The following is a 24,144-nucleotide window of genomic DNA, read 5'->3' on the forward strand; positions in this document are numbered from 1 at the left end:
CTAGAGGCCAAAGTTAATATGTAATTGACTTTAAATTTATACACAGTGTTTAATGTCATGAGACGAGGACGCCTATTGATTTTCAGCGATTTCCGATAATTACTGCCAGAGTTATGGCCCTTGATCACTTCAAAAAATCTTGTGGACGCTCTAGGGCCAAAGTTAATATCCGATTGACTTTAAATTTATATACTGTGTTTAAGGTCATGAGACGAAGAATCCTATTGATTTTCAGTGATTTCCTATAATTACTGCCAGAGTTATGGTACTTGATCACTTCAAAATATCTTGTGGATGCTCTAGAGGACAAAGTTAATATACGATTGACTTTAAATTTATACAGTGTTTAAGGTCTTGAGACAAACAAGTATACTGATTTTCAATGAATTTTGATAACTTTAACAGCTATATTCCATGATATTAAATGTTTCGTATACTAAACATTAGCATGAACAGAACTTTATAAAAACCAAACAAATTCTAATGATTTTCTGATAATTACTTCATGAGTTGTTACTCTTAATCAGATTTTAGTGTATTATAAATTTTTCATCACTGAAAGAAAGTAAAAATATGCGACAACTCTTGTTGACTGCTCGGACGATTTAGCTGCTGTGAGCGTATGTTTCGTTGCCTGGCAACCTATCTTATTTATTTGTGTATATATGCTTGATAACGACTTGTGAAATCTTGTTGAAACGTTGCAGTGAAATAAACCATAGTAATTGTTATTCCATAAAAGTGTGTTATTTGATCAGGTTCCAATTACTAAATGTCATTCAAAGAATGCACCATTAAATGTAATTGAAATGTAATTGACCATTACATGATTTTCGGAATGTAATTAATTACATTTCCATTACTCATTACTTTTGAAATCTTCCATTACTCATTACATGACCGTTACTTAAAATCTAATGATCAGATTCTATTACCTTTACCCATTACTGCAAAGTTATATGACTAGCATTAATATTGACTGCAATATAGTCGTTTGAATTGAATGTTTTGAAACTACGTACTGTTCTATGACTCACTGTTCTATCAATCGATACTGATTTTATATATCAGAAAGAAGCAATTAGTTTGGTTGTGATGGGGCACGATGACTTTGATTCTAATTGAGTCGGGCATTTAAGCCCCCACCCTTCCCCGCACACACACCTAATTTAACTTCCATCGTGCCCGTCCGCATATTCCCGTCTTCATTAGTCCAGTGGGGGCAGAACTGTAGGGAGTTCGGGTGGGACTTATACTGGGTTTTATACAACCTCAAAACAACAAATTCTGACGTCGTGACAACTTTTCGCCAACCACCACACAACGTTGCAAAACAAATTCTGACGTCGTGACAACTTTTCGTCAACCACCACTCAACGTTGCAAAACAAATTCTGACGTCGTGACAACTTTTCGTCAACCACCACACAACGTTGTGACAATGTTGCTTTGACGTCCGTACCACGTTGTCACAACTTTTCGTCAACCACCACACAACGTTGTGACAATGTTGCTTTGACGTCCGTACCACGTTGTCACAACTTTTCGTCAACCACCACACAACGTTGTGACAATGTTGCTTTGACGTCCGTACCACGTTGTCACAACTTTTCGTCAACCACCACACAACGTTGTGACAATGTTGCTTTGACGTCCGTACCACGTTGTCACAACTTTTCGTCAACCACCACACAACGTTGTGACAATGTTGCTTTGACGTCCGTACAACGTTGTCACAACTTTTCGTCAACCACCACACAACGTTGTGACAATGTTGCTTTGACGTCCGTACAACGTTGTCACAACGTAAGAGTTTGTTGCAAAACAACCTACAGCTGACTTATTTCAGACGTTGTGATACAACCTCTGAAAAACGTTGTCACAACGTTCTGTGCCCGCTGGGAATCATCTAAATTTCACATATAAAAAAATAATATAAAGTAGTTTTTAATTTTAAATCATTGAAGTAACTTTCTACACAAAATACAATTGATGATCCAATGTTCCTCTGATTTTTGAGCAATCCTGGCTGATAACGAAGTGTCCACCTTTCCGGAATTTGAACAGGGCACTACACGTGATGAGATTCCACTTGAATCGGACGAATCGGAAGAGGGACCTAAACGAGAGGAGCCTGCCTGTAGTTAGTATTTAAAAATGGAAATCATCGAAATTATATTTTCTACAGGGGCTCGCTGTGGCTAAGTGGGTAAGACGCTGCCTTAACAGGTTTACAATAGCCCTTTTCAATGTTAAATTTTAAGAGCACTGGAAGAACTGGACTTATATGATGTATAGTGTTAAAAAAGAACTGGAAAGTAGAGTCTTGTATAGCTGACACAGATTGAGTGTGTATAGTAGGTCAGTAATTGGGACGCGCCGCGCAGGCGGCAGAAATCTCGTCTGCTAGATACTGTGTAAAATCTTATCAGCTCGTAAATATAAGCTAAGATTTGTAATTGTCGTGACACCTTAAATACACTAATTAATATAAATGATTAGAAAACGATGAAGTAATTAATATTTGATTTTAAACTATACATTATACTATTCGTATTGACTTAAATTACCATTACTGAATATCAAAATAGCCAAAACATCTTTAACATTATGTACATACTATGTAACTTTGTGTAATTATATCTCGATTGAAGTTTCAAATTGAATGGCACCTTCTTTTAATACATATTTTAATTAACCTAATATAAATATATTTATGAATTAATGTATGGATCCATTGAATTATTGATTTATTATTTCATCAATGTGTTAATGTGTCAATGGTTTTGTATTTGGATTTTAAAAAATAAAATAAAAAAATAATGCTTTTAATTAATTAAGAATATTTTGTGCTTTTCCATCATTAAAATGTATGTACAGTGTATTATGATTATATTTTTATTGAATAAACATATTTACAAGAAAAAAAAAAGACCCTGGCTCGCTAGCATGGAGGTCGGGTGTTCGATCCCTGCATTGGCCGAGAAAGTTCATCCAGATTTTCCGGCGTGATTCTCCCTTGTCTGTGATGCAGGACAGCAGTCTAGTCGTTCGGATTGGACGAAAAACCAAGGTCCCATATACGAGTATGGCGTAGTGCCGCTGTCCGGGCAAAATTTCCCTCATAGCACACTGTATGGCGTATGTCCGTCTTCATTAGCCCAGTTCGGAGCAGAACAGTAGGACGTTAAACCCCATTTCATTTCATTTATATTTTGTACAGGTCATTTATAAACCGGGTCCACGAGTTCTTAAGTCGCTGACTCATTAACCAGCAGGTCCGGGTTCGATCTCGGTGTTGGGTGAGAAATGTCCATATAGGATTTATAAGTGGTGTAGCACGGATAGTGTGACAAACACGACTCGCTCCCGGTGTTGGTCGAGAACGTTCATCGAGATTTTCCGATGTGGTTTCCTTTCCCCTTGTCATTGCAGGACGTAAAAGATCCCATGACAGTTGGAATTCGATATAAAACTAGACCGTAGCGCCGCTGTCCGGGCAAAATTGCTTCATAGGACATTGCATGACGTATACCCGTTTTATTAGCCCTGTCAGAGCAGAACATTTTACTTGGTTAACCGCGGTGGCGAACAAACCCATTTAATTTCCTTGATAAGTTTGGAAAATGGTTCTTATTATTGAAAAGTTCATGAATAAATATATACGTCAATGTTTGATGGGTCGTCGCAAAAATACAAGTCCAAACCCAAATAATATGACACATTAAGGGCGTGGCTTATAAACATTCCATGGACGACTTTGATGTAAAAGGACCCAGACACGTACTTTTCAGTCTGATTCAAACACAAATCCTATTTCGTTTCGTTTTTTATAGTTCAAAATTTCCTTTTACTTGTCTTCACAACACTAGGATCTGGATGAGTTGTTATATTTAATCTCTATTTTAATCGGAATGTCTAACACATTCGAACCATGTATGTTTTTTGATTAAATATTGGACAGTTTTGAGATATCAATAAAGAAGAATAAATGCTTGCATTGTTTTAAAATATTGGACAGATTTGAGATATCAATAATGCAGAATAAGTATTTGCATTGTGTAAACAGTACATTTGTTAAACTAAACATACATCATGACGTCACATTAATAATGATGTCATGGTTTAAACAGTACATATTTTGTTAACTATTCCCCAGATTCAAAAGAAAATACATCCAAAACAGTTTTCTGTTAACACTGTGGGGTTCTTCAGAAGCAGATACGAGAATTAGAAGAGAAGCTGGATAAAGCCAACCATAAACTGGAAGCTAACCGAAACATTGATATACACGTCAATACCTACACAGGTATGTAGATATACCTACAGTGTTTTATCAAAATTCAGATTTTTCACTCAAAATTTAAAACACACCCTTGAACGCTAAGACCTTGAACAGGATCAACTGTTTGTTGCTAGTTAAGCTATGGTCCTGCTTAAGCTAGTTTTGTCCCGAATGAAAGCAATACTGATGTTTTGCTCCCCTGATGTAAATCTTGTTCCCCATTTAGGGAGCAATGGTGCCTCAGTAAAACATTGGCTCGCTAACCTGTGGGTCCCATGTTCGATCCCTGCGTTGTCCGAGAATGTTTATCGCGACTTTCCGGCGTGGTTCCTCCTTGCCAGTGGTGCAGGACAAAGGGACAACATATGGCCGGTCGGATTTTGACGAAACGCCGCGGTCCCGTGTACACATTGATGTGTACATGAAAGATCTCTTGGCAGTTGGAATTCGATATAAGAGTAGGCTGTAGAGCCAATGTCCGGGTAAAATTTCCCTCATACTACATGTGGCGTATGCCCGTCTTCATAAATCCAATCGTAGCAGAACAGTAGGACGTTAAACCACATTTCATTTTCGTTCTCCAGTTAAAGCGATACTTGTCAAATGTTTAACATGTTGAAATCTGGAGAGAGTCCTATAATCCTATATATAAACAAACATGTTTTGATTTTTTAGACAAGGTATTGCCACGAGCCGGTAGAGTTAATAAAAGAACAGCAGAGAAATATAAAGTAAGCAGGCCTATTTATAATTCGGCCGAATGGTTAGCTTGTTTCATTTGCAGTAAGCCCCCCCCCCCTCTAAAATCAATCATAAAAAAAACCTTTGTATACAATTTACAGGTTCAGCCATGTCGGACTAGATTACGCGACTCATAGTCATGGAAATATTTTTATGACGCGTTTAATCAATGACGTCACATATTTCTGACGTCAATGAAAATAATTCTCACACTTTTTTTTTTGTTAACAAAATAAATCATACAATTTAGATCTAAATTAAATTCAATTCGGAAAAACGAAATTATTTAACATTATTTGTATCACTTGAGAAACTTAATTATGAAGGTTTTATATTTAATTACAGGTAAGAAAATCTTTGGGGAAATCCAATCACGGGGAGTCAATGCACACCGTGTCGATAACGGTGTGAGCTGACTCCTTCAACTGCGCATGTGCTAAACGGTGATCATAGCCTACACCAATGCCCTGTTTCTCGAAATCTTAACTAAAGATAAAGTCCAAATATTAGTAGATACTTCAATTTTGATTGGCTAAGTACTCAAATCGATCTAATATTATCCAATCAAATTACTAAAATTTGGATTTTATCTTAGTTAAAATTTCGTGAAACAGGCCCCAGGAACTAACTCACACTGTACCGGTCTAAGAGACGAGAATTAAAATTAAAGTCAGTGGGTGAATCATTGGTGATCTGTGGCTGTTTAACTACAGTGACCTAAATCTAATTATAGCTGTTATAAGCTCCGACAGTTTAGGCGCCTACAGACTATAATTTAAGTAAATAAAATTGTACTAACAAAATGAAACTAGATTTGCCACGGCTAGATCTTTTTCTTAAGGCCAACTCAATTCTCGTCGAGGTCGCGGAGATGTAATAAGTAGAGCGCGTGAGATTGTAGGTTAGGGTTAGATTAAGTATTAGGGCTATGTCCAGGGTTCGGGTTAGGGTTGGGTTTAGCGTTAACCCTGTTTACATCTCGTGACCTTTGACCAAACTTGAAGTTGGCCTTATCAATTAGATTTAACTCTCTGTGCCTATCTTCCTATAAATTTTACTCGAAACGAAACATACTTTTATATAATTAATGTTGCAGTGTTTTCGGCACTATATCCTTCCGGTACATTTAACCAAATGTGAATATTTTTGGACATGGTAGGCCAACATTAGATAAATTCAATGACTTAATATTGAAAATGACTGAAAAGTAGATAAATTTCGTTTCGTGTGAAATTCTGTGATTCAAATTTGAATTTGCTAGAGTTCAACAAGGTCATTTCCTGATCGGTTTGCCGTGGAGTTTTTGGAAATCTCGTTAATAAATCAACAGTAAAAAAATATTTTGAAGAACAAAAATGGATATGATATGTAAGTTTAACGTGTTAGCAGAGTAGGTAACTGAAAATTATGAATTTTACTGTCAGCTGAAAGAAGCAAACCAGTTGTCAACATTTGGCTGCGTCGAGTTGTTTTGTTTAGATTTTGAGCGGATACCAAATCACCGGAATTCACTTTGCAAATATCAAAATTTGACCCCAAGGCCTACCTCTGTACATATATTTTGCATTAATATTAATAATAAATAATTGAAAAACACCGATGATCACCGGAATTCACTTTTAAAAACATATAAACACCGGAATTCACTTTTAAAAAATGGGGGGTTGGATGGCCGAATGGTTAGCACGTGCGCGCTGCGCTGTATCATACGGTCTGTCATTGAGTCAACTGGTGGGATTTCGATTCCCCGGTTGTACGTGACAAGGAGTAGGGTTGCTGTCCTACCTCGTGGGTTTTCTCCGGGTCCTCCGGTTTCCTCCCACTGCTAAAGACCCCTACGTGCAAGTGAATTATTGAAATAAAATTGAACCATGTGTTAGTCCCGAAATGACCTAGTTTGTGTCGAGTTGAGGTTAAACCCCATTTCTCTCTCTCTCTCTCTCTCTCTCTCTCTCACTTTCAGGGGGGTTGGATGGCTTAGTGGTTAGCACGTGCGCGCTGTATCATTAAGTCTGTCATTGAGTCATCTGGCGTGGTTTCGAATCCCCGGTTGTACGTGACAAGGAGTAGGGTCGCCTGTCCAACCTCATGGGTTTTGTCCGGGTCCTCTGGTTTCCTCCCACTGCTAATGACCCCTACGCGCAAGCGAATTATGGAAATAAAATTGAATCATGTGTTAGGCCCGAAATGACCTAGTTTGTGTCGAGTGGACGTTTAAACCCCATTCTCTCTCTCTCTCTCTCTCTCTCTCTCTCTCTCACTTTCAAAATATGAGAATTCGCCCACAAGCCCTTCCTGCTTACATATATTTTGCATTAATATTAATAATGAATTTCCTTAAATACACCAAAAATGACTACTACATACGCCTTTTAGATTTAACTTGTCTCTTTGTAAATTTCACATGAATGGTCAATTCGAGACTTACACATGGTTCAATTATATTTCAATAATTCACATGCGCGTATGGGTTTTTTGGGGAGGGGGCAGAGGAATCGGCTTACACTACATAAAGATCTGACCAGTTGTACTGGGAGGTCATGTCAGGTGTCATACGGGCGGCTTTTGACCCTATGAAAGATATTGATTAATCAATCAGCTTTAACGTTTCTAGGGGTTTACCCACAGTTCCGTGAAGATCACGCCAAGAACTCGCCGTAACAGACCGTTTCATTAGCTAATTTCTCACATCAACTAGAACGCCTGTTACATAACAACTCTTCCAGTGTAGTAAAGAAAAGAAAACAAAATTTTGTACTATTAAAAAACATGAAACAAAATATGATTTATAAAGAGCCGTTACCTTCAATGTGCCTACATATTTCTTGTAGCATATAGTCGATCATGACTCGTACTGGCTTTATATAACTTTTGGGAAATATTCCCCCTTATTTTTATTTTGTTTTTTATACGCCTACATTGAAATGTAGTCATATATTCAATTGTGTCACCCCCATTCGTCAATTCGTTGGTCCGGCGTCCACAATTGTTTGTGGACACTCTAGAGGCCAAAGTGAATATCCGATTGACATTAAATTTATACACAGTGTTTAAGGTCATGAGACGAAGAAGCCTATTGATTTTCAGCAATTTCTGATAATTACTGCCAGAGTTATGGCCTTTGATCACTTCAAAATATCTTGTGGATGCTCTAGAAGCTAAAGATGATATCCGATTGACTTCAAATTTACACTCAGTGTTCGAGGTCATGCGACGAAGAATCATATTGATTTTCAACATTTCTGATAATTACTGCCAAAGTTATGACCCTTGATCACTTTGAAAAATCTTGTGACTTTCTAGAGGCTAAAGTTATCATCGGATTGGCTTCAGTTTAAGGTCTTGAGATGAACAAGTATATTGATTTTCAATGAATTTTGATAACTTGAACAGCTAAATCCATGATATTAAATGTTTCGTATACTAAACGTTAGCATGGGGCAGAACTTTATACAAACAAATCAAATTCTAATGATTTTCTGATAATTACATGAATTGATGAGTTGTTGTTACTCTTAATTGGTTATTAGTGTATTATAATTGTTTCATTACTAAAAAATGTAAAAATATGCGACAACAATTGTTGACTGCCCGGATGATTTAGCTGCTGTGGGTTGCCTAGGGGGTTGGATCGCTGAATGGTTAGCGTGCGCGTGCTGTATCATAAGGTCTGTCATTGAGTCAGCTGGCGTGGTTTCGAGTCCCCAGTTGTACGTGACAAGGAGTAGGGTCGCCCGCCAACCTCGTGGGTTTTCTCCGTGTTCTCCTATTTCCTCCCACTGCTAAATACCCCTACGCGCAAGCCAATTATTGACATAAAATTAAACCATATGTTAGTCCCGAAATGACCTAGTTTGTGTCGAGTAGTAGTTAAACCCCAATTCTCTCTCTCTCTGTCTCTCTCTCCTCTCTGGACTTTCGGGGATCACGTGGGTAAGACGCTGTCTCGTTAGCCTGGAGGTCGGGTGTTCAATCCCTGCATTGGCCGAGAAAGTTCCCCCTTGTCAGTGATGCAGGACGGAGGGCCTGACAAAGACGGCTGTCTAGTCATGCGGATGGGACGAAAAACCGAGGTCCTGTGTATACATTGGAATGCACGTAAAAGATCCCTTGGCAGTTGGAATTCGATATAAAAGTAGGCGATAGTGCCACTGCCCGGGCAAAATTTCCCTCATAGCACACTGTATAGTGTATGCCCGTCTTCATTAGCCCAGCATAGGAGCAAAACAGTAGGACGTTAAACCCCATTTCATTTCATTTCTCTGGACTTTTACGGTCGACCTCCTGGATCCATTCACTCGATCTGACATGTACAGTTGTTGTGTGGTGCAGTAGCAGATATTGGACAGGTCAGTCGATTTGCACTGGCCAAGACAGTTAACATGGATTTTCCACAGGGTTCCCCCTAGTCACTGGTGCAGAATGGGACACTTGTCAGTCTGATTCCAAATCAGAGTAGGCCGCTGTCCGGACATAATTTCCTACATAGCACACCGTATGACATATGCCCATTTTAATTAGCCCAGTCGGAACAGAACAGTAGGACATTAATCTTGATTTCATTTCAAACATTTAGAAATATTTTTTTCTCTATTTTAGATAAAACAAACTGAACAAGTTGGATCAGGAAAGACTACCACAATGCCTAGAAGAAAAAGGAGCAAATGGATTAAAAATTTACAACAACATTGGCGTAAATGGCGTGATAGCATTGCAGATAAGTCCCTACTTGATTCACCAAATGAACCCCTTCCTGATTCAACAAATGAACCCCTTCCTGGATCACAAGATCAACCTGGATCACGAGTTGAACCCCTTCCGGGATCAATAGATGAACCCTTTCCTGGATCACGAGATGAACCCCTTCCGGGATCACCGGATCAACCCCGTCCTGCTTCAAGAGATCAACTGGTATGTTTGATATCTACATGTAAGCTTATCTACAAAAAAAGAAAAGCAGTTCATGTTTTTTTTTTGTTGTATATTTTTTTTTTTGGCTGAGAAATTTCATCAGCTGTTTCCGACGTGGTTTCGCCTTGTGAGTGGTGCAGGATGGGGATAAAAGACTGAGGTCCTGTGTACACATTGGTGCACACATAAAAGATCCCTTGGCAGTTGGAATTCGATATAAGAGTAGGCTTTTGCGCTGCTGTCCGGGCAAAATTGCCCTCATGGCACACTGTATGACATATGCCCATCATCGTTAGCCCAGTCGAAGCAGAAAAGTAGGACGTTAAACCCCATTTTATTTCATCAGTATTTTTTCAGACAATCCTTCCCTTATAGAAGATTGTATGGCTTATGCCCGTCTTCATAAGCCCAGTTGAAGCAGGCTTGTAACAATCTATACCCCGACGCCCGGGCCTACCAAAATTAACTTACAGGCTAGTGATCTATTTAACCGTACTAGTCCTGGGCTAGTGGCCTTTTACTGGTTTGTAAATTAATCTAGAGATATAGATAAATAAACTGTAAAAACATCCTACATTTATTTCTCCAATTCCACACAAAACTCTATTATAACAATAGATTTTCTGTATAAAACTTAGGGCAGTATGGACATTTTTAGTACCTCGTCGATTCATTCATTCTTGACATTTTTCTCCACCTTGCACTCTTTGACAAGTCACGTATTCAGCAGTTGAAATCAGGTTGATTTTTTTTAAAAAAAGCCTACATAATATTTTATAAGATTGGTTTTGACATAAATATTTGAAAGCATGCCATTGGATTTTCAAATACAAAATAATTTTGATTATTTAATATGTCCGGTATTTCCAAAGAATTTACTACACGTGTTCGTTGCACATGGCATGCTCAATGGTACCCTATCGACACACAGCATCGTGCTCGAGTGATAATGTAAACAATTTTACTATCCTGTCTATTTTAATATTATATCATTAATTATATTAATTTTATTGAAATAAAATTAAACCATATGTTTTTGTCGAGTGGACATTAAACCCAGTTTCCCTCTCTCTCTAAAGTCTTGTTTCCATTATTGTACAGGAATAGTGCATCCTACTGACAAAGGTTGTAGAAGAATCGAAGAGAGAGAAATGAAATGAAATGGGGTTTAACGTCCTACTGTTCTGCTCCTAAACTGGGCTAATGAAGATGGGCATACGCCATACAGTGTACTATGAGGGGAAATTTTGCCCTACAGCCTACTCTTATATCGAATTCCAACTGCCAAGGGATCTTTTATGTGCATGCCAATGTGTACACGGGACCTCGGTTTTTAGTCCCATCCGAACGACTAGACAGCTGTCCTTGTCAGGCCCTCTGTCCTGCATCATTGACAAGGGGAAACCACGCTGGAAAATATGGATGAACTTTCTCGGCCAATGCAGGGATCGAACACCCGACCTCCAGGCTAGCAAGCCAGCGTCTTACCCACTTAGCCACGTGATCCCTGAAGAGAGAGAAATAGGGTTTAGCACTTGACATGGAATGACCCACAGGGGACTTTACTCCTTTTCACGTACAAGCAGGGATTCAAAACCACATCATGACTCAATGAACCATTCAGCCAGTTCGCTCCAATTGCTCAAGGAATGACCTAGTTTGTTTTGAGTGGATGTTAAAACCACTTTCTCTCAATACATAACATTGTTATAACTTTTATATATTACAGGAAACTAATAATATAACTTATCACAGGAAACTAATGATGTTATAACTTTTATATATTACAGGATACTAATAATATAACTTATCACAGGAAACTAATGATGTTATAACTTTTATATATTACAGGATACTAATAATATAACTTATCACAGGAAACTAATGATGTTATAACTTTTATACATTACAGGAAGCTAATAATATAACTTTTATATATTACAGTAAACTAATGATTTTATAGCTTTGATGTTATAACTTTTATATATTACAGGAAACTAATGATGTTATAGCTTTTATATATACTATTCAAAAAAAGTAGGGGATATTTGATTTTGGGGGCATAATACTAAAATATGCAAATGACTACGAAAAAAGTCACTATAGAACCTAACAGAAGAAACATTTCCAGTTACATGTGACGCCCAAACGCACCAATAGCTACCGCATGGAATGCAGGTGATGCTTGTGATCATCATGGGGGTCCAACCCAAGATTTGCACGACTCTGACTTTGAATGTTACAGTCATTGTGGCATTGAATTCCAGGGTGGAAACATCAGTTTAATTGTTTTAGTGACCAGAAAACAAATTTTGATATGCGTCGGCTTACCCAAAATGAAAGGTTACGTGCCCTTGGCATGCTACAGATCGGCACAACACAGGCGGTTGTGGCACGGACGATGAATGTTTCTCAGTCTGTCATAAGCAGGCTATGGTCCAGATACCGTGATACACAATCTGTACAGAACAGACCACGCTCAGGTCGACCAAGGGCGACAACTCAAGCCCAGGATCGATTTATCCGTACCTTGGCCTTGAGAAATCGTGTCATCACAGCAAATCAGATCAGCGCTCGTCTTCAAACAGACACTGGTGTGAGAGTGAGTGGCCAGACGATTCGGAATCGACTGCATAGGGGTCACCTTCGCGCCGACGTCCAGTGATGCCTTGTTTGAGAGATCAACACATTCAGGCAAGACGTCGTTGGTGTAGGGATCGTCAACACTGGGATAATCGACGCTGGAGCAATGTGATGTTTTCAGATGAGTCAAGGTTCACTGTTGATTTTTTGGACAGACGTAGGAGGGTGTGGCGTCGTCGAAACGAGCGCTTCCAAGACGTTAACGTCATCAGACATGATCGATTTGGGGGTGGTTCTGTTATGGTGTGGGGAGGCATCACTGTTGCTGGAAGAACGGCTTTACATGTTGTTGCAGGGCGTGTTACAGGCCAGTACTACCGGGACAACATCTTGGCAGTCCATGTTGTGCCGTTCGCACGACGTCATGGCCGCCGTTTCATCTTCCAGGATGACAACGCAAGATGTCACAGGGGCAGGATCGTTACATGTTACCTCCAACAACATAACATCACCACATTACCTTGGCCAGCACTGAGTCCCGACCTCTCCCCCATCGAGCATGTCTGGGACATGCTTGGACAGAGGTTACGTCAACGTCAACAACGTCCTGCCAATGTCCAAGAACTTGCTGCTGCGTTGCAACAGGAATGGGACAATCTGGACCAAAATGACCTTAGACGTCTCATTAGGAGTATGCCACGTCGGATCAATGCTTGTTTGGCAAACAGAGGAGGATTTACCCGTTACTGACTTGGTTGTGATGCTGTGGTAACTTTGCTGTTTGACCCCGGGTATCATTTTACCCTTATAATGGTCAGTCTATGCCTTACTTAGTCTACGATCATTTGGAATAAATCGATGAATGTGAACTTCATTTCATTTTGTCATTTGTTTCTTCGTCAGTTTCATTAGGTGACTTTAATAACACTTAAAAATCAAATATCCCCTACTTTTTTTCAATAGTATATTACAGGAAACTAATGATGTTATAACTTACATATTTCAGGAAACTAATGATATTATAACCTTCGTATATTTCAGGAAACTAATAATGTTAAAACATTCCATCATTGTGTTTTTTGTGATGAGATTTTTAAAGAGTACAGTGATCTAGATCTTCACTATGAACTACACGTGAACAAGAAGATCCATGTTGAAGGAGAAAAAATTGACAGTATCGTAAAACACTGCAAAAGACATGTTAAAACGGGGCAAATTGCTAATGTTGTAAAACACCGCAAAAGACATGTTAAAAAGGGGCAAATTGCTAATGTTGTAAAACACCGCAAAAGACATGTTAAAACGGGGCAAATTGCTAATGTTGTAAAACACCGCAAAAGACATGTTAAAACGGGGCAAATTGCTAATGTTGTAAAACTCCGCAAAAGACATGTTAAAAAAGACGATATTGATAATGCGGTAAAACTCTGCAAAAGACATGTTCAAGAAGAAAAAATTGATGTGGAAAAACTTCACAAGAAACATGTTAAAGGAAAAAAAAATTGATGTGGAAAAACTTCACAAGAAACATGTTAAAGAAGAGGAAATTGATAACTTGAATTATTTTCAGTGTAACTTGTGTGAAAGAAAATTTGATTTATACCCTGATTTAGAAGAACATTGTAAAATACATATGGAATATGAAGAATCTCCTATCATAGGACAAAATGTTAAAGAAAGCGAATCTATTGCAAGTACTTTATATCAATGTACATTATGTCAAATTTGCTTTGAGCAATATTTTCACCTGGAAGAACATTGTAAACTTCATGGATATCAATGTACAGGCAGAGTTAGGTCTTCCATTAGGTACATGTATATTTAATGTATATTCTATGTTATAGGAAACTAACGATGTTAAACCTTTCCATCAGTGTATTGTTTCTACCTTTAGACAAACCTTTTAGGAGCTGCGGTGGCTAAGTGGGTAAGCTGCTGGAGGTTGCGTGTGGTTTCCCTTTGTCAGTGGTGCAGGACGGAGTGTCTGACAAGGACAGCCGTCTAGTCATTCGGATGGTACGGAAAACTGAGGTCCCGTGTACACATTGGCGTGCACGTACAAGATCCCATGACAGTTGGTATTCGATATAAGAGTAGGCCGTAACCCCGCTGTCCGGGCAATATTTCCCTCATAGGACACTGTATGGCGAATGCCCGTCTTCATTAGCCCAGTTCGGAGCGGGACAGTAGGACGTTAAACCCCATTTCATTTCTTTTGTATTTTGTACAGGTCATTTATAAATCGGGGCCACGGGGTCTCGGTGATTTAAGTCGCTGAAGCATTAACAAGCAGGTCCGGGTTCGATCCAGGCGTTGGCCGAGAAATGTTCTCTTGTCATTGGAGGACGTAAAAGATTCCATGGCAGTTGGAATTCGATATAAGAGTAGACCGTAGCGCCGCTGTCCGGGTAAAATTGCCTTCATAGCACATTGCATGACGTAAACTCGTTTTCATTAGCCCTGTCAGAGCAGAACATTTTATTTGGTTAACCGCGGTGGCGAACTAACTCATTTCATTTCCTTGACAAGTTTAGAAAATGGTTCTTAGTATTGAAAAGTTCACAAATAAATGTATTTGCTTGATGGGTCGTCGCAAAAATACAAGTCTAAACCCAAATAATATGACACATTAAGGGCAGGGCTTATAAAAATTAGGATGGGATTGCTTCCTTGTACGACTTTGATGTAAAAGGACCCAGACACATACTTTTAAATCTGATTAAAACACGGTCCTATTCGTTTCGTTTTTTATAGTTCAAAATTTCGTTCTACTTGTCTTCACAACACTACGATCTGGAAGAGTTGTTATATAACAGGTGGTCTGCTTGATGTGAGGAATTAGCCAATGAACCGGCCTGTTACAGCGACTTCTTGGCATGTTGTATATGGAACACTATAGAAACGTCAACGCTGATTGATTAATCAATGTCTGACGTAAAGGGTGAAAAGACACTCATATAACCCCTAAAGCGACCTCCCACTACCGTCAGATCTTCGAATAGTAGAGGCCGTCGAAAGTATCAAAAACGAAACGAAATATAGATCTGTATTTTAATCGGATTGGAGTGAAATGTTTGTATTCTATAAACGTAATGTCTAAACACATTATTTGAACCATGTATGTTTTTTGATTAAATATTGGACAGCTTTGAGATAGCAATAATGTAGAATAAATGCTTGCATTGTTTAAACTACATTTGTTAAACTAAACATACATTATGACGTCACATTAATAATGATGTCATTGTAATAATCATATTAAACATAGATTATGCAAGAGCTAAATCTGTCTATTGCAGGTTTTTCTTTAGGCCTAAAATGTTATCTAAATTATTAATTACACATTTATTAACAAAACAAGACCATAATCGACTCTCGATGGCATCGGATACTCGAGATTTTAACTAGATTAGAACGGTTCGCCATTTAAAAATTTAATGTAAAATTGGGAAAGCGAGGCTAAGTCCCGATTTCAATATTTCTTTTTTCATCATCTAATTTTGAATTATTATAGCAAGAATGGCCAACTCTTTATTAAACTCTTAACTAATGTATCTTTAACTATTCCCCAGATTCAAAAGAAAATACATCCAAAACAGTTTTCTGTGAACACTGTGGGATTCTTCAGAAGCAGATAAGAGAATTAGAAGCGAAGCTGGATAAAGCCAACAATAAATTGGAAGATAGTCGATATGTTGATATACCTGTCAATACCTACACAGGTATGTACATTTATATATACCTACAGTGTTTTATCAAAATTCAGATTTTTCACTCAAATTTTAAAAAAAACGCCCTTGAACATGTGTAACACTTTGGTCCTTAAGACAATTTTGGTTCTTTGAAAAATTGTTACTTTACTCTGTCTATAGAGTCAAATCACACGTACTTAATGAACGTGAATAGATAGTTATACATAAAAAAACCCAGTGATATTTTGGTAAAATCATAACCATTGTCAAGATATCCATCAAGTTCTGTCTGTTAATTGACCTATGGTTGGTAGACTAAATAATATAATGTCTCCTCCTTTAGTCCTGTGAAATAAAGAGATTTATTCCATATTTGGGATGGAAATTAACGTCAAGGCTATCTAAGACGTACAGAAATTAGGGGGTATAAATTAGGGTGTAGAGCGAAATGGATCAAAGCTCATTCAGATATTCCTAGCAGCTATTATTATTGAGGACGAGGAACATTTAAAGCCATTACAGCTTAGCAATAAAGTTGTAAAATCATTGATTCTGTAGTGTTATTACGATCATGAAGAAACAAGTCCGATAGCTTGTTAAGCCATGGTCTGGCTAAAGCTAGATTTGTCTGGAATGAAAGCAATACTGATGGTTTGCTCCACTGATGTAAATCTTGTTGACCATTTAGGGAGCAATGGTGCCTTAGTAAGACGTTGGCTCGCTAATCTGGGGTCCCATGTTCGATCCCTGTGTTGGCCGAGAAAGTTCATCGCGTCTTTCCGGCGTGGTTCCTCCTTGTCAGTAGTGCAGGACAACAGAACAACGTATGGCCGGTCGGATTTTGACGAAACGCCGCGGTCCCGTGTACACATTGGTGTGTACATAAAAGATCCCTTGACATGTGGAATTCGATACAAGAGTAGGCTGTAGAGCGACTGTCAGGCAAAAATCCCCTCATACTACACTGTATGGCGTATGCCCGTCTTCATAAGACCAATCGTAGCAGAACAGTAGGACGTTAAACAACGTTTCATTTGGAGACAGTCCTTACAATCCTATAATCCTCTAAGTCAGTTTTCAAAACTAAAATGTTTAAATTTTGAATGTTTGCTGGGACAGGTAGAGGCACCTCAAAACAAGGAAAGTAATATGCCTCGACCAAGTAGACCTCCCCACTTCCATTATGTAGCTTTTATTTTCAAGCGAAATATAATACAATTTCTAAGTATTATTGTGTAGGAAATATAAACCATTATTCAGAAAATATGAAACTATCGTTAAAACATGTAAATTCTGATGAACGAGTCGTTATTATATTTTTTACAGACACCGTATTGCCCTGAGCCGGTAGATTTAATAAAAGAACATCAGAGAAATATAAAGTAAGCAGGCCTATTTATAATTCAAGGGTGGGGGGTGGATGACTGAATGGTTAGCATGTGCGCGTTGTATCATAAGACCTGTCATTGAGTCAACTGGCGTGGTTTCGAATACAAGGAGTATGGTCGCCTGTCCAACCTCGTGGGTTTTTTCCGAGTCCTCTGGTTTCCTCCCACTGCTAAAGACCCCTACGAGCAACACCCGCAGTCTATTTATAATTCATTCATTTCATTGTTATTTTGTTGTTTTAGTTTGAGTAAAGTCCCCTCCCCCCCTGGCCTATTTCAGATTCATTGTTAGTTTTGTTGTTTCATTTGGAGTGTAGTCTGTATCATAACAATCCCAGGACTGTACAACACAGTTGGAGGTTACGGTTGGGTTAGAACCCCGAACCCATTCACTTATAAAGATGTGACGTCATACTTTGATTTGGTTGTCGAGTGGTTTTGAATCCCCGCCTGTACGTGACAAGGGGTAGGATCGCGAGCGAATTATTGAAGTAGTACTGAATCATATGTTAGTCACGAAATGACCTAGGTTTGACACACCCCCCTCTCTCTCTCTCTCTCCCCGCCCACCGCCCACACATCTATTTGTATACATAGCTATATTATTTTGTTTCAGATGATTGAACTCTGTCATGGGTATGGTGTGTTCATATATCCATCAGATCTCGTCCACGTCAAGAAATTATTCGAGAAAACAAAGAGTGGACAATCCGTGACTCGTCACCTTCTGAGCGTCATGTTTACAAAAGAAGAGCTATGTTTTGGTTCAGTATCAAAAGATCCTAAACCTGGTCTGATGTCATTGGATGCAACCGTAGTTCAAGCCATTAGAGGTAAAGTCTTGTTTTCACAGTGTGGCATGGTTACTATGGTGCCGGCATATTAACACCACGTTCGATCGCGGTGTAGGTCGAGAATATTTCTCGGAATTTTCCATTCCGGTTTCTTCTTGTCAATGGTGCTGGGCGGTGTGTCTGACAAGGACAAGATCTAGCTCTTGTCAATGGTGCTATGGGCGGGGTGTCTGACAAGGTCATAATCTAGCTCTTGTTAATGGTGCTAGCCGGGATGTCTGACAAGGTCATAATCTAGCTCTTGTTAATGGTGCTAGCCGGGATGTCTGACAAGGACACGCCTCTAGCTCAAATGGTTAACAGAAAATCAGGATTTATCCGTGTCGTGCTAAAAAAGGCGCTTGACAGTTGGTTTAGACCCTGCACTGTAACAAACATATCCATGTAAAAACGTAAAAAAATTACGGAAACAAAAATTACCATGAAAATTTTATCCGTATTTATTTATCCTTTAATTTACAGAAATTCCTTCAATTAACATAAATTCCATTTGGTAAATTTTGTTTCCTGAGCATGAAGGTGATAAAAATTTCATTGAACGAACCATTGACTTTATACGTGTGCATTAATGACTTTATTTACTGTCCGCTTCCACCGAAGTGATATCGCAGGAAATCTTTAAACGTAACCTCTGTTCGCTAATATAAGAATCGAGAGCAAGGTATCACAAACCGCTACTCGACGGTGGTTGGAGGCTTTCAGATGTGAGTTTGCGGTATTATCAATTTGCAGGTATGTAGACGCTGTCATAGAGACAAACCGACTTACACTGGCCAACCGGTTATACTATCCAGATTCAAGCGTGCTTGATTACCAGATACTACCTTTTCACACACCCAGCGTTAAAACATATTTTTACACATTTATGAAAATACTTACAATCTGATTACCGTATGATGAATAACAATAAACTTTATAGATCTTATAAATAATGGAAATTAGATATACATGTCAAATTAATATACCAAACGGTACAAAATATGATTCTTCATATTATGGTTAATATATTGAAATGAGTACTTTAACATGATAATTATTAGGAATGATTATATATGTATACGATTACTTATCGGTACCGATAACAGAATTACAGAAGGGAATAAAACATTATATCCCTAATATTCACGAAACCTCCTGGTCATTCCACCATTTATTCCGTAAAATAACAGAATTAAGTCCATTATAGAAGGGAATAAAACATTGTTCCCTAAATGTCACGGAAATTTCCTGTTTAATATTGAATATTCCACTGAAATAGATAAAACACGTAATTTGAAGAAATAATTCATACTATTAACACAATTTCTCCAAAAAAGTTATCAATTGACAAAAAAAGGTGCTAAACTACTGAATTCGCTCACATTAAAAATGGATATTTTTTACAGTGTGGGGTTACCCAGCCCATACCTAATACATATTAGCCAACTAGACTGAAACAATGGCCATTTTATAATGTATGTTAATCATTTCAGATTACTGTGTAGCAATGTCAAAGGACAAGAATGTGGCCATTAATCAAGCTCTTCACAACAAATTAACCACGTACAGATATAAGGCGAGGTGTAGGGCAACAAGTCCTGAATACTGATCATTGACAGTGCTTATCTAGATGAAATTATGGATGACGAAACCCCCGTGCTTATTGAAGGAGTCAAGTCGCTAACTAACTCAATATCATCCAGTCTTCGACAATGCAAACAGAAACGATTGATGTTTCAGTCAAAATGAAAATATTAACATTGGCACTTGAATTGCGTGTAGAATGCTTCGGGTACCATTTGCATTAAGGGACTCGATGAAGGAGACTTAATATATCCCACGTAGAAGAATATCACCTTTTAAATTCAGACCCTTCGCGTATTTCGCCAAACATAACTGATTATAAATTACAGTATAATAGAAACGATTGAATGTAAATCAGGTTATATATATTCATAATACATTATTATTTGTTGCGATCTATTTGTGTCCATTACTGGGTGCCACAGAATAGAGATTTAGCTCTTTCTGGGTTGATTGCTTATTATATTCAAATACTAGATTGGTGGGGAAAACCCGTTCTTATTTAATCAAGATGCTGAGTTGGTGGAGAGATTTAAGGCCAAGAGTAGCGGAAAGATATCAGTAGAATATACCACAAGTTCCAAATACCGATTATTGATAGTGCTTTTATTGCTGGGTTTGTGGGGGAAACACCGGATTGTTTAGTTAAAGTGCTGGATGGTGGGGGATACCCTGTGATTATTTAATAAATATACTGGGTTGGCGGGGAACCCCAGGCTTGTTTAGTTAAAATATTGGGTTGGTGGGGAAATCCCGGGCCTGTTTAGTTAAAATACTGGGTTGTTGAGGAAAATAAATTTATCTTTAAATTGAATCCGACCTCTGTTTTATTGTCTCTGAAACATTTCCACCGCGGCGCCCTAACCTAACCAGGCGGTGTGGCGTGTTTCATTGACTTGAAGACCATGATAAAAGTGACCGTAAATATAAAAGTAAATATAAAAGTAAACATAATCAATCGCTGTTTTAATGAAATGCAAATATGCTTGTTTTTGTTCAGTTAATATCGATGTGATTCATGATGTCATAAATCAACCTCTTCTATGTACCAGTTTGCATACATGAAATTAAAGGGAGTAAAATGAGATTTAACCTGTTACGAGTTTGCTCCAACTGGGATAATGAAGACGGGCATAAGCCGCTACGCCCTCCTCTTATATCGAATTCCAACTGTCAAATGTACGTCAAAGTGTTCACCGGAAAATCACAGAGAACTTTCGAAATCAACAACGGGATTGGACCACTTGCCCCTAGTCAACGAATAACTGAGCCACGGCGGCTCCCATTTTTTAAAGTATCAAATATATCAAGTATCATCAAGTCTATAATACCCGCCCTTGTCTTCTGCCCCGATTGGGTTAACAAAGACGGACATACGCCACACACAAGGCGCTATGAGGGGAAATTTAACCAGTCAACGACGCTACGGCCTACTTTTATGTCAAGGGTTCTGCACGGGACCTCAGTTTTCTGTACCATCCGAATGACTACACCTTTTTTCTTGCCAGGTCTGAAGGCCTACACCACTGCCAACCCAGGATGAGTCAATAGGGGGACGATTAGGTTAACGTCCGCTTTAATTGAATCAATTGGTGTGGGTTCGATCCCGGCTTATTACTGGCCACCGTCGTGCTAAAGACCTGTACACGTGCAGGCTAATTAATTGATGGATTAGAGAAATATCATATGTCGACGGTGTTAAAAAAAACTCAACTAGAACGCCCAGGGTCACATCCCACTTGTCCGGGATCCCTGTCAGCGAGAGGCGTGGGGGGTCGATGAATGTTAGAAGGGCAGAATCTGAAATACCCGAAAACATTTCGGTTTACAGAAAGGGAGATTTCGGGACTAACATGGTTTGTTTTATGTAAAGGATTCGCTTAAGGATCTTTAGAAGTGGGAGGTAACCGCAAAACCCGGTGAAAACTTATGAGGTTGGACACTACGTCTTGTCACGTACAAGTGGGGAATCGAAACCATGCCATTTGACTCAATGACAGACCTTATGATCTAACGCGCTCGCGTTAACCATTCGGTCACGCAACCCCAAGCAATATTTGGAGAATTAATCTCTCAACTAAATATTCGCTTCAACCACAAGGATATTAAAGATACATTGTCACAAATGTATTTATCAGGTGGTTATTTCCAGTAAAAGTATGACATGATATATATGAAAAGTTTAGACGCCCAATCTTACTAGGAAACTACTCGATTACCGTATCATCTCAATGGAAGCGGACGTAAATTAACCTTGATATTATATCAAGTATTATAATATCAAGGGAGTCGCGGTGGCTCAGTGAGTAACGTCTACCATAGAGTCAATTGGCGTGGATTCGGTTCACGCATGTACTTGACTAATACCCCGTTCAGACGCTTATTTTTAAACCAGTTCAAAATCGCCGGGGTTTTTAAGACAGCGTCGTGTTGCGTTCACACGTACTATAAGTCAAACCTGTTTAACTATTCTGACCTCTTCGGTCGGAGGTTAGAGTTAACTATGCATGCGTACATACCATTTCCTGGTAGAATATGTAAACATCCTGTGAAAAAAAATCCGCGAAATTTGTTTCTCTTACTCTCGGATAGTTTATACACATTTCCTAGAAATGAATACTAATGCTTTGAGACATAGAATTAAACAATTTAGACAACGACAGAGTCAACAAAGGTACTTCTTTCTGATGCTAATGAGTGTCACTTCTGTGATATTCATGCCAACCAACAGGAGAATATGGTCACGGTATCACAGTGGCAATTGGTGGAATCACGCATACAGGTTTGGTTTGATATATTCATATATATTGTTTTAAAATTTATAATCATTATAATGTAGCCAAATATGTACACGGACAAGGTGTATAAAACAAATATTAACCAAGGGGTCATCAATTAAATATTTATAGAAAATATAACGTCCCCCCCCCCCCCCAAAAAAAAAAACAACCTAAAAAAACAAAACAATCTTCACACAAATAGGCCTGTGCTATTATATGTGCCATATAGACAATTTTTAATTTCGAATAATAATAGTTGCATGCTTAAAAGAGCTAAATTGTTAATATTTGGGATCTAGAAATTGACACAAATGGGTCGCAACACATAATTTCTAATTAGTTATATTCGTTGAAATACTCTAGATGTCTAAATCGAATGGCAATGTCTAGCAACTGGTAATTCCAGTCTACACTGATAGTATTTATTGTGCATGCTCTCCAGATAAGAATATGACTTGTGGGAATATGTCTAGCCTCGTTCTTCTAGTCCCTTGTTACAAATGACACTGAAATGCATTACACAATTCGTGTACCAATGGTTAAATGTTTGTTTTGTCTCAAATATTGGATATCAGAAACCCATCTTTTCCCCGTTAAGATCACAAGATCAATGTTGATTGAAATTGACAAATACTTTGTGTTTTCAATGTCGCAGATTTTGGATGATATTGACTACTTTAAGTTTAATTATTTACCTAATCTTATTCCTTTACATTTTATTTTCAGCTTTTATGATGATATACAGTATTTAGAAAACTTCAGAATGTCAAAATGTACATTTGAATATCTGTGCAGAATTTTGAGACCATTTCTTGAGAAACAGGTAACAAGTATGAGGGAACCAATATCTGTTGAGCGACAGGTAGGCTATTTTGCATTTTATGATCGCTGTATCATACACAGACAATGGATACCTGACCCAAAAACAAAAGACATTTAATTATAAGCTAAGTAGTTCACGCATGACGGTAGAAAATTCCTTTGGTCGCCTAAAAGGTCGCTGGCGCTGCTTATTAATATGATATGAATGTTGACAAGGTCCCCAATATTATTATGACCTGTTGCATACTTCATAACATATGCGAACAAGCAAAAGACCCATTTAGGGTTGAATGGCTAGAGGATGTAGCAAAGGGAGAAAACTAAATGCCTCAGCCAAATCAAAGTAACGAAGAGGCAATTAATGCAGACTGCACTAACATTAGAAATATCCTGGCTGAATACTTCCAGGAATAATTTAACCTTACAAAACAAATAATTAAGAAAGTAATAATTGGCCATACTGTTACATACACTCACTACAAAGAATTTCTATGTGTATATGCCATCTTTTGTTTACTTTTATTGT

At 38.3% G+C, this 24,144-nt stretch overlaps 1 long non-coding RNA gene and 1 other non-coding gene across 3 annotated transcripts; both read left to right on the forward strand.

Annotated features, from left to right (window-relative positions):
* The first annotated feature begins 4,159 nt into the window (after positions 1-4,159).
* Positions 4,160-5,019, forward strand: LOC130012230 (uncharacterized). The gene is made up of 2 exons (XR_008787616.1): positions 4,160-4,308; positions 4,960-5,019. It is a non-coding gene; the product is annotated as an uncharacterized LOC130012230 (long non-coding RNA).
* A 1,258-nt stretch (positions 5,020-6,277) lies between these two features.
* LOC126815406 (uncharacterized) lies at positions 6,278-21,115 on the forward strand. Of its 2 annotated transcripts, none has more exons than XR_008787613.1 (7): positions 6,278-6,393; positions 9,625-9,955; positions 13,561-14,328; positions 16,092-16,241; positions 17,538-17,593; positions 18,216-18,432; positions 19,926-21,115. It is a non-coding gene; the product is annotated as an uncharacterized LOC126815406 (transcript). The 2 variants fall into 2 exon arrangements; XR_008787612.1 differs by having other exon boundaries at positions 9,625-9,936.
* Positions 21,116-24,144: the final 3,029 nt, after the last annotated feature.

The sequence above is a fragment of the Patella vulgata genome, chromosome 3 (genome assembly GCF_932274485.2).
Source record: "Patella vulgata chromosome 3, xgPatVulg1.2, whole genome shotgun sequence".
NCBI classification, from domain to species: domain Eukaryota; kingdom Metazoa; phylum Mollusca; class Gastropoda; family Patellidae; genus Patella; species Patella vulgata.